Source organism: Chroicocephalus ridibundus, chromosome 6 (genome assembly GCF_963924245.1).
Source record: "Chroicocephalus ridibundus chromosome 6, bChrRid1.1, whole genome shotgun sequence".
NCBI lineage: Eukaryota > Metazoa > Chordata > Aves > Charadriiformes > Laridae > Chroicocephalus > Chroicocephalus ridibundus.
Window position 1 is genome coordinate 35,401,307 of NC_086289.1, and position 10,217 is coordinate 35,411,523.

Sequence of the window (10,217 nt, forward strand, 5' to 3'; positions counted from 1 at the left end):
ATACAGAGAGGGATATGCGCATCATGAGAGACAAACAAATGTTTTTAAGAGCTATCCTTTGATCACAGAGGAGTTTGAGGGCTGCAGGAATAACCCAAGTTCAAGGCTTGGGATGAGTATTCATAGCGTTTTGCCTAAGGATTGTCTAATCCTATCATCTGTGGTAGTTAAAGACAATAAAGGCAAGGGAGAAAGATGTGGCTGCGATTTGCAGGAGATGGTACTCAGACTATGACTGGTTCGATGTGGTATGGTCTCAGTGCTAACATCCTAATAGAAAGCAAGTCTTATGTAGAATTGGCTACAGCATAGAGAACCCTATGGCTGCTGAGGCAGGCAGGCACCAATCCCATTTCTCCTCTAGGTAACTTTGTAGGTCAGTTCTCACTTTTTGTTTGAGTCTGGGTTGTATCGGGTACTGTTCAGTCCCAGCAGTGGAGGTAGATGTCCTTAAAAGCTTGCTATTGTAAATAGGAGTATTTTGGTTTAGGCATGTGTTAAGTGTCACTGGAGGTAAATTACCCTGAATTAGCCGCAGATACTATCAGACAACACTTAAAAAGTTTGGTCTAAAACCATTCGAGAGCACATCGGTTACTTAAATACCTAAAACTGCATTTTTTGGTCAGACTGACACCAAAAAATATGCTGTGAGGAAACCATTACTAGAAAATGTAAGACACATGTAAAATTGGAGTTTGCCTCCAGTGTTAATTACCAATAAATAACTACACTTTGATTAGGAAGATTTCGTAAATCATTATTAATGCTACATGATGAAGGTTATATTGGTAATTAATTTGATATATAGGACATATTTCTTGCCACTTGTTTGCAATGTGTTATCAGTAAGTTTAATAATCTTTTGTTCCAAACTAACTGCAAATCATTTTCTGGCCATCTAAAACAGTAACTACTTAATTTTTCTAATCCTTTTCTCTCTTTAATAATGGCTCTTATGGAAGGATGCATTTCGTCATCTGGCTAGTGACTTAAGTAAATTTTGCTTCTTTTCTTCAATCAGACTTAGAATTAAAACAAAGGATGACAATAAGTTTTTGACTTCTCATAAGTTTTCCATATCATATGAATTTATTGCACCAATACATTAGCCTTCCCTTCATCCAGAATGCAGTAACTCAGCATATCCAATTTTTTTGCAGTCATGACAATTTTTCCAAACTTTGTTAGATTTGAACATTCAGCAGTTAAAGATAGATAACGTAACATAGCTGAATATTTTAGGAATCTTTTACTCGTTCCTTATTGCATTCTGTTCTAGCTGCTAATATTATCTAAATGTAGAAAGAAATCTATCTAAAAGAGTTTTTTTCTTTCAATTCTAGTAGATAATTCCTAGATCTCTCATGCATCAAAGTAAAATGGTCAATTATTGTAAAAAAAGGAGGATAAAGAGTCAACAAGGATTATTTTAAAAAAATCTTCAATGTAAAATATTTAATAACAATAAGAATTTTTAGCTATTGGGATTTCTCATTCTTGTCTAGTGTTGGTAAGTGATTTTTAAGATCATGCATATTTTACTTAAAAAAAAAAAATCTTAAATTTCAAGTCTGTTTTCTTTTAGTATGGATTGTGATCCTGCCCTAGTGCATTAATATTTCTAGTGAAGCAAGCAAGCAGATTTCATGTAGTAACTTCACCCTCATGAAGGGCAATTTTAGTCAAGGTGATGCTAGGGAACTTGCAAATTTGAATTTGGTTGTTTGAGACAAACAGGGATTTGATTTGATTGTGCTGGCATTCAAGATCACTGTGGTACATGCTGCAGAGAAGTTGGAGCTGACTGTGTCAGGCTGCTGTTGCACTACAGTTGATTAGCCCTTGTGAGAGGCAGGGGATGTGGGCACAGACACAGCACGCTACTAACATGGTTAACACTGTTCTGTGCAGATGTACCAGTCAGCACTAGCCTGACCTCTCTGCTCTGCCGTGTGCACTGCAGACATACGCTCAGTTTTGATTTGCTTTCTCAAAGTGAATTCATAGTGGCTTTGGGTTACAAGGAGACTTCAAGAGATTGTGACTGAGACAGAGACAACTAAATCTGGAATAACAGCTTGAAGAGCTGTGACCTGCTTGTCCTTTTCATTTCAGAGTGGTGCTAGTTTAGCTCCAGTGACAAAGTCAGTACAATATAGTGTCATTCCTTTCAAAAGCAAATAATGGGTGAAAGAATCACATGCTTGCGTGATGCTTGATTCTGGAACAACAGAGGCCTCACAATGGCCTTACTACTGACCCAGCTCAGACAAATCCTGATGGTGAGGTAAGGTTAGACAGAAGAGAGCTAATTTATTTAACAACCCCGTTCAGTCTAGTATTGGTGATGCTCCTGTATTAAGATGTATCACAGAAATATTTCAGATCTAAAATGCTCTGTACAAGCATAGAGGAGAACTAACAAAACTCAGACCAGAGAGACCAAACAGCGATTATACAAGAATTTTTGCCCAGATAATATTCATAATTATAGTAGTGTAAATGCCTGATTTATGTAGTAAGTTTGGCAGAAAAGGTAACGGTTGTAGCACTTTGAGAGAAACAGGTTGGATTTCAAAGATTAGAAATGTGTGGGCAGGAGAGGAATTAGCAAGAATCTTTATCTTTTGTTGATGAAGACGCTTTCTCAAGTGATCCTTTCAGCCCCTCCAAATGACTTCCTCACCACAGGGGGCAGAGGATGTCTCTTATGAAGTAGCTCAACCAGAAGTTAGTTTTGATGCAGGAATACTGAGTGAGATTCTGTACATGGCTTGTGAAGAAGGTCAGGCTAGCTATCTAGCCATCCATTTTTGGCATTTAGGTGTCCTGTGTGAAACTATTAATAGCTTTTAATGTTTGGTTACAAACTGGATCATATCCAGTGGAATTTCAGTAAGCTAAGTAGAGTGTGGTTATAAACTGTGTTGTAGAAGCCATAGCAGTACAGTATGGCTTAGGACTGAGAATGTTAGAGCTTGGTCACTGTAATACAGCTTCTTAATCATAAATACTGTGGGTTTTTTATTGAGTTACTAGAAACAACAACAAAAAGCCAAGCTGTTTTAATAGATACACATCATGTAAACTGTGGTGAAATTGAGATGGTTATTACTCATTTGCTATAGAGTAAATTATGTTGTGATTCTTAGTGAACTGCTGTACCTACAATTCTGCAGTCTTGTCATAAGTGAGAACTATGCAATATGATAGCATAGCCTGTAAAAAACAAAGCTCCTAGTAAGAACACATGACAGATTTCTTCAGGGCCTAGCTGATTTTTTTTTTCTAGGAAAAGTTGTTGGATTGAAATTTCTCAGCAAGTTGCTGACGATATTCAGTACTCATCCGTAACTCAACAATATGAGAGTTTGTAGTACATGATAATGTGTTCCATCAAAGAGTTATGAATGAACAAACTGAACAGACAGTTAAAGGCTTCTTCCGAGAATCCTCTGAGCCGTGTCCTCTACGTGTGTAAACAGTTTGGCTTCACTGAAGTTGCTCCAGTTTACCTCAGCACCTGACTGTCTCTTGAGTCTTAACTGGGTTCAAGGGAAGAGAAGTTATTCATTCCAGACCTGATGCTGGCTCACCTGCAGTAAACAAAAGTTCCTCCACTTCATCTACAGACACGAATAAGTGCCTTCTCAGTTGTTTCATATCAAGTTATTGAATGTTACAAATGAATATTGAAACAAAAACAAGCCAATGCTGTTATTGATTAGAGTAACACCTGTATGAAAGCAAATGGCCACATAGCAGTATTTGTGATATCAGTTATTTTTCTACATATTGCAAAACCTGCAGCACCTGAGATACCACCATGGCTGGCAGCCAATCCTGAGATAGCTGTGAAAGGACAGGCAGCTTCCCTCCCCCAAAGCCTAATGTGGCCTCATCGCCTCTTCCACCTGTGTCTGGGTAGCAAACAGGAACCAGCTGTGTGATTTGCACAGCCCACCCAGCAGCAAGTGAGAGGCTGTCCTGCAGAACTTTTAGAGAAATTGTGATAGAAACAAAGAACAAACAAAGCATGCCTGGTACAGAGAGCAGGAAGAGGATCAGGGAAAGCGCTGAAGTAGGGTCTGCCTTTAAAAGGCTGGTGTCTACAGGAGCAGGATGGAGAGGCGTGAGCACAGTGCACAAAACTGCTGCTTGGACTGCCAAGTCACTCACAGGAATGAAAAGGAAGGAGTTACCCCTGTTGCAAATACAGGTATTCTGGACTGGGACCTGGAAGAGCAGATGGAAGCCTGTAGAAAAGAAGGTAAGAGAACCAGAAATAAAACAATGCAAACAGAGGGGCATACAAACATTGAGTAGCCCAAAGGTTTTTTTTGAACTTTTGTGAGGACATGTTTGAAAGTTCCAGTGAGATGGTGTGGGAGATGCTCCTTTACAGGTGTAGGATTATTCCTGGTCAGAGAGAAACAATTCAGAGCAGTAGAAACAGTTTTGTCACCATAACTATTTACAGTAAGGATTTTTGCTGATACTGCTATGGTATGCACATATCATGCCTCATTACATACCTGATCTAACAGGGCTAGCAAAAACTTAAAATATTGTTTTAGCTTTAGTAACTGTTAACACCTGGCAACAACCCTGCCATCTTCTAGGGTAAGCTCATTGTGAGTCAAAATGTGGAAATCTCTCATTTCTGCTGCACTGAGCAGAAGTACCCTACAACAGGGAGTTTGAGATGTCTGACTACACAGGACACTTGTATTTTGAACTAAATGAATATGGCCATAGTTACCTGCATGTGGTTCCTTTTATCCCCTCCAGCTGGGGCTATTCATCTTATTCACCTCTTGAAAGAGTCTGCCCTGTAAGTGCTCCTAATGTTAGTGCAGCACCAGTCACCTCTGTACAGCTTTGTCTGCAGAAAATATCCCTCTTAAACTGTCTTGCATTTGCTCCCTGAAAGCCACATTGTTGGAGAAAGACTGGAACTTTTTTGAATACAGCTTTGATCACAAACTATGCCGCTATCAAGGGTTTCTGCTGGCACAAAGCGCACCTTTGTTACAGGCGCTTGGCACTGCACTAAAATGCAAATCTGTATAAGAACAGGGGGGCTGGAGCCAGAAAGCTGTGACATACAGCAATACTAAAATATCACCTCATGTTCTAGTGTGTGCTTATGTCTGTATGTCCAACACATACCACCTGCTTTTCCTCTCACACATGCAAGGCCTAGGCTTGCAGATGGACATCTGAGAGACTCAGAAGAATGGGTAAAGCTATGAAAACAGATTCATGGCTTAGTAATTAGATTTCACAAAGTACGTGGATTTGAAATATTAAGTCACAGTTTTATTCAAATAATACTACAGTCAGAAGCATGTCTTTACTTTCAAGTAACTATTTCTGCTGCAAAAACTATTGCTCTGTGTGTATATATACACACAGCGTGTCTTGTCAAACTTCACATTTTCTGTTTTCTTTGTCTTTTTGATGTTTTAGATATAGGTAGTTTGAAATTTTTGTGTTTCTAAAACTGACACTAAATATAGAGCTCAAAGGCTAACCAGAATTATCTTAGACTATATTATGGACACAATACACTTCAGAGTAATTTTCATATAGGTTAACTCAATAAAAATTACTCTTACACTTTAAGAAGAAATGCATGTTCCACAATAACTCCTTATTTCTGTCAGGATTTAGCTGTATCAGACAGATAAGGTAAAGCAAGCACTTTTGGAGAGAGGAATTTATCATAGCTTATATAGCTTTGTTGCATATGACAGGTACTAGAATTTCCCAGGCTCATAATTAATAATGCTGGAACTGGGAAAGAGGGAGAGAGAAGTGATCAGAAGAGGTAGCATTTTACTATATTGAGACCAAGTGAGATTGATAAGGAGAAAGGCTACTTGAGGAAGAGTCATTAAAAAAATGAGGCAGCACAGAGATGTTTTCATATTTTCCTCAGTTAAAATAAAACTAGAAAATGGAGAGCTGAGAACTGACCCATTAGAGTTAAGAAAACGATTTGTCCTGGGAATAACTGGGAGGTGGGGAGAAATGCAGGGGGTTAAAGTCTTAATGGTTTCAAATCAGTAAGTTAATATTTTATACAATTTTTTTTTTTTTCATAGCCTCAGTTGCTGTTACGGGATTAAATCAAGATTTCTTGACACAAATAAAGTGCTTTGTAATTTTATTTATGATACCTCACTCAGCCTCTTTGTCGCTATCTGTAAAAGATACATGAAAGGTTTTACTGGTTTACCTAAATTTAAGAGATAACAGTACATCATCGTTTTGTAACTTGGTAATAACATGTGTGTGTCTTATTATAGAGAAAAAGATTATTGGCTTACAATTTTTTTTTAAAAAGCATTTTTTTTTCTTGCTTTCATAGATCCTCTTTTCCATCTGACTTTCTAGAATTATGTTGGAAAAGCTTAGTTCTGTTTTAAGCTAGAATTTCTAAAATACTGTTTACAAGTATGCAAAACTTTCAGATATGTTTTATCCTTCAAGGTAACATAGAAGTTGTCTACAGCTACTTCAATAGTTAGGGTGAAACAGAGCAATCATCTGAAATATTAGCAGTATGCCATTTGTCACAGTGCACCATATCACAGTTCTTTATTATTACTTTCTTGTGTACTTGGCAGGACGATTAGAAAGTTTCTTTTACTGTCTTTTAATAGTAGGTCACCAATATACAATAAAGAATGTTTAGTTCTTACCTAGGAATACCCATATATTGGGGGTAGGTTGCATTTCTTTTCAGACTATTTTACTGTAGAGAAAAAGATGCCTGCGATCAAACATAGGCTATATGGCAACAACAGAGCATGTTATTCCTTTTACTCCTACTGCAATTAAATCCAAGAAGAAACCAAGTTACAGAACAAGAGGCAAATTTCACCTCAGGGTAATAAGCAAGGATGTATAATATTAAAGTAGAACAGAAGCTTTCCTGATTTTTCAGATTTTTGCTTGTCCCTGTTTTTCAGAAGTAGAATAGGAACTGGAACGTACGCTCTTCTTTTGTAGCATTTCTATCAGTTCTAAAGTACACACTTGGTTGTTGGTTCTTAGAAAGAACTCCTTCAGCTTGGACAGCCCAATTTAGGAGACAGTAACAAGGGGGAAAAGAAGGGCAAAATCTTTTTAAAGTACTATATCAAAGTTACCTTGCTTTTTGAACTCACTCTGTCAGGATGGAATGAGAAGCACTAGGTGCTAAGGCTGGATCCTGCAAATGGTGTCAGCAGAAGCTAGGGAAGAGGCATCAACATTTCGGCTAAATACTTTTTGCCTAATAGGCAAAAGTGTTCAGCTGGTGAATAGTACCAACCTTCACACCTTCACCAAATTACTAATTAAATCCCCCTACTAATACAAAATTGCAGTCCAGGATCAGATGAATTCTATTAGTGCCTTCTAAATTACATCTAACAAAGAAAATATCCAGTGTATTAAACAGCGTTTACTGTACCTACCACTCAGTCATTTGTCATTAAGTTTTATTCTCAGTCTTTCCTGCTCTTATCCATTTTCTTACGTATTTCTAAAATCCATTTGGTTAAAATTGAAATTTGAAAGCTTGAAAGTATTCATGGTATATTTGGTTTATTCCATAACTTTAGCCACATGGCAATTTTTAATTTCAGCTGGTAGTACTGAAGACAAGCAAATTATAATTTGAGGGAGCAAATGTTTTCAGTGTTGTTTCAGTTATTTTTAATCTGTCAGATTCAGGGACTTCCTCATGGTTCCTGAATGAGAGAAATTTGAAGATACTGGTCTGTCACTATGGTTCCTGCCAAAAAGGCAGATGAAAAACTCAAGAGTTGTAGTAGCTGCCATGATGAGCAGAGACAGTTGAGAAAAGCAGGCAACCTTGGACTGAATCGTTTATGAAATGTTCATTTTTTAAACACCAGTACTTTTCTCTTGTTTATAGATAAAAATAATTGTATCTGCTGTGGTCATGTTTTCTCAAACAAAGGTTATAGTCACTCTTGCTGTATATTTTATTTCTAAAGTGCTTAACAACAAGCAAGCCACTAGAGTTACAAACAGAAGACAATGAATAGTCTCCCCTTGAAAAGTGTAAGGCTAGCCGTTATCGTAGAATGGTTTGGGTTGGAAGGGACCTTTAAAGGTCATCTAGTCCAACCCCCCTGCAATGACCAGGGACATCTTCAACTGGATCAGGTTGCTCAGAGCCCCCTCCAACCTGACCTTGAATGTTTCCAGGGACGGGGCATCTACCACCTCTTTGGGCAACTGGGCCAGTGTTTCAAGTATCAATACAGGCTGGGGGATGAAGGGACTGAGAGCAGCCATGCCGAGAAGGACTTGCGGGTGCTGGTGGATGAAAGCTGGACAGGAGCTGGCAAGGTGTGCTCATGGCCCAGAAAGCCAACCGCATCCTGGGCCGCATCAAAAGAAGCGTGGCCAGCGAGTTGAGGGAGGTGATTCTGCCCCTCTGCTCTGCTCTGCTGAGGCCCCGCCTGGAGTCCTGCATCCAGCTCTAGGGCCCTCAGCACAGGAAAGACATGGACCTGTTGGAACGGGTCCAGAGGAGGGCTATGGAGATCACCAGGGGGCTGGAGCACCTGTTCTGTGAGGACAGGCTGAGAGAGTTGGGGTTGTTCAGCCTGGAGAAGAGGGCTCTGGGGAGACCTCATTATGTGGGCAACTACGTTTTTACCCGATTCTTTGACATGTCACACTAAAGTTAGTCAGTTACTAATATAATTTTAGGAATAGTGTCTTTTTCTGTCTCTTTAAATTTCTCTTCCTGTTTAGTTTTGATTTTGAAAATTGTATTACGGCATTTGGAAAAGAGGGAAGGAGAAGGCGTATTAGCTTCAGCAAGAGATACATAGAGACACTTTAAGTAGGGGTGGGTGTAACAACATGTGGATTATTTCTGTAGAAACACAGCACGCTTCAGGGAAGATTTTTTTTGGCTCCCCATTAACACCAATTGTTAAAATTAGTTAAAATTCTTTTATTATGAAATTTACTTGGCTTGCAAATGCCGTGGGTAGTGATTTTTTTTTTTTTCTAAATAAGCAGGTAAGTGATTTGAAACCATTTGTATGGTATATATGAGTAAGAGGAAATAGCTTATATGTGTATTTGCAAGGCTGCTAGTGAGCATGTAAAACTTATATTCAAACCAGTCTGTTCTGAATTTATCAATTCTTTATTGGAGAATTAATTACATAGGAGAACATCCCAAATGGAAATCCAATGCCAGTCTTTATTGTGGCCTTTTGAAATGTTCTTTGTCAGTCTGTATTTTCAGTTAAGGGATGTGTTACTCTGTAAAACTGGCAAATTCACTATTGTTGAAGCTTAACAGGTATTTTAAACTTGGGTAGGAACAGTATCTTCTACTGATGCGCATTGTTAAAGAACTGCTCATTACACAGGCATATCCCTGACATTATGAATTCAAGGAGGTTGCCCTTTCAGCAAAGCTTTCTCCACACCATCAGCAGTCTCTGTGACACTCCATATTACACATAGCTACTGACATAGGTGAGAACTTTGCCTAAAAAAGGCTGCCTAAACAACCTAAAAAGCAGTTTTCTGTACTGTACTTGAGGAACCAGCTAGTGTGCTTGTCTCATTTGTGTTTTATAAAACTGCACCAAAAATTTAATGCAGTTTGTTATTTTGTGTGAAGGTCGCTCAGAGTTTTCCCACTAAGTGACAAAAGAAACTCTGAAGCGCTTGCATCCTGTATTTGGTCTGAATCGCTCTTTAAATCAAAGCTCCCAAATACACTAAGGAATGCTAATAGGCAGGTAGATCAAATAAATCATTAACAACTGTCTTATAATTAGAAAAATGGATGAATTCTCTGACAGGCAACTCAGGTTTTATTCAAATCTCATCTATCAGAAAGCAATCTGAGAAATAAAATCACCAGAGTAACGGGTCAAAGTTAGTTATAAATGTATCAAATAATGAGGGCTTCTAATGAAGGAAGGGTCACTGGAAAGGGCTGTGAGAGCAATTACTGTGCTAGTGTTATAGCATGTGACCAGCTGTGGTCTGTGCTGGCAACTGGGGGCTTGTGGGGTAATTTAAATCATTGACACAGTGGTGGCTTATTTCCTTGAAGTACTAGAAAGCAAATGGCATATTCCTTTCTTTGGTTTCCTGAGTTACATAGTCAAGGGACATATACTAAGATAACTCAATGGTGATTTGAATACTGCTTT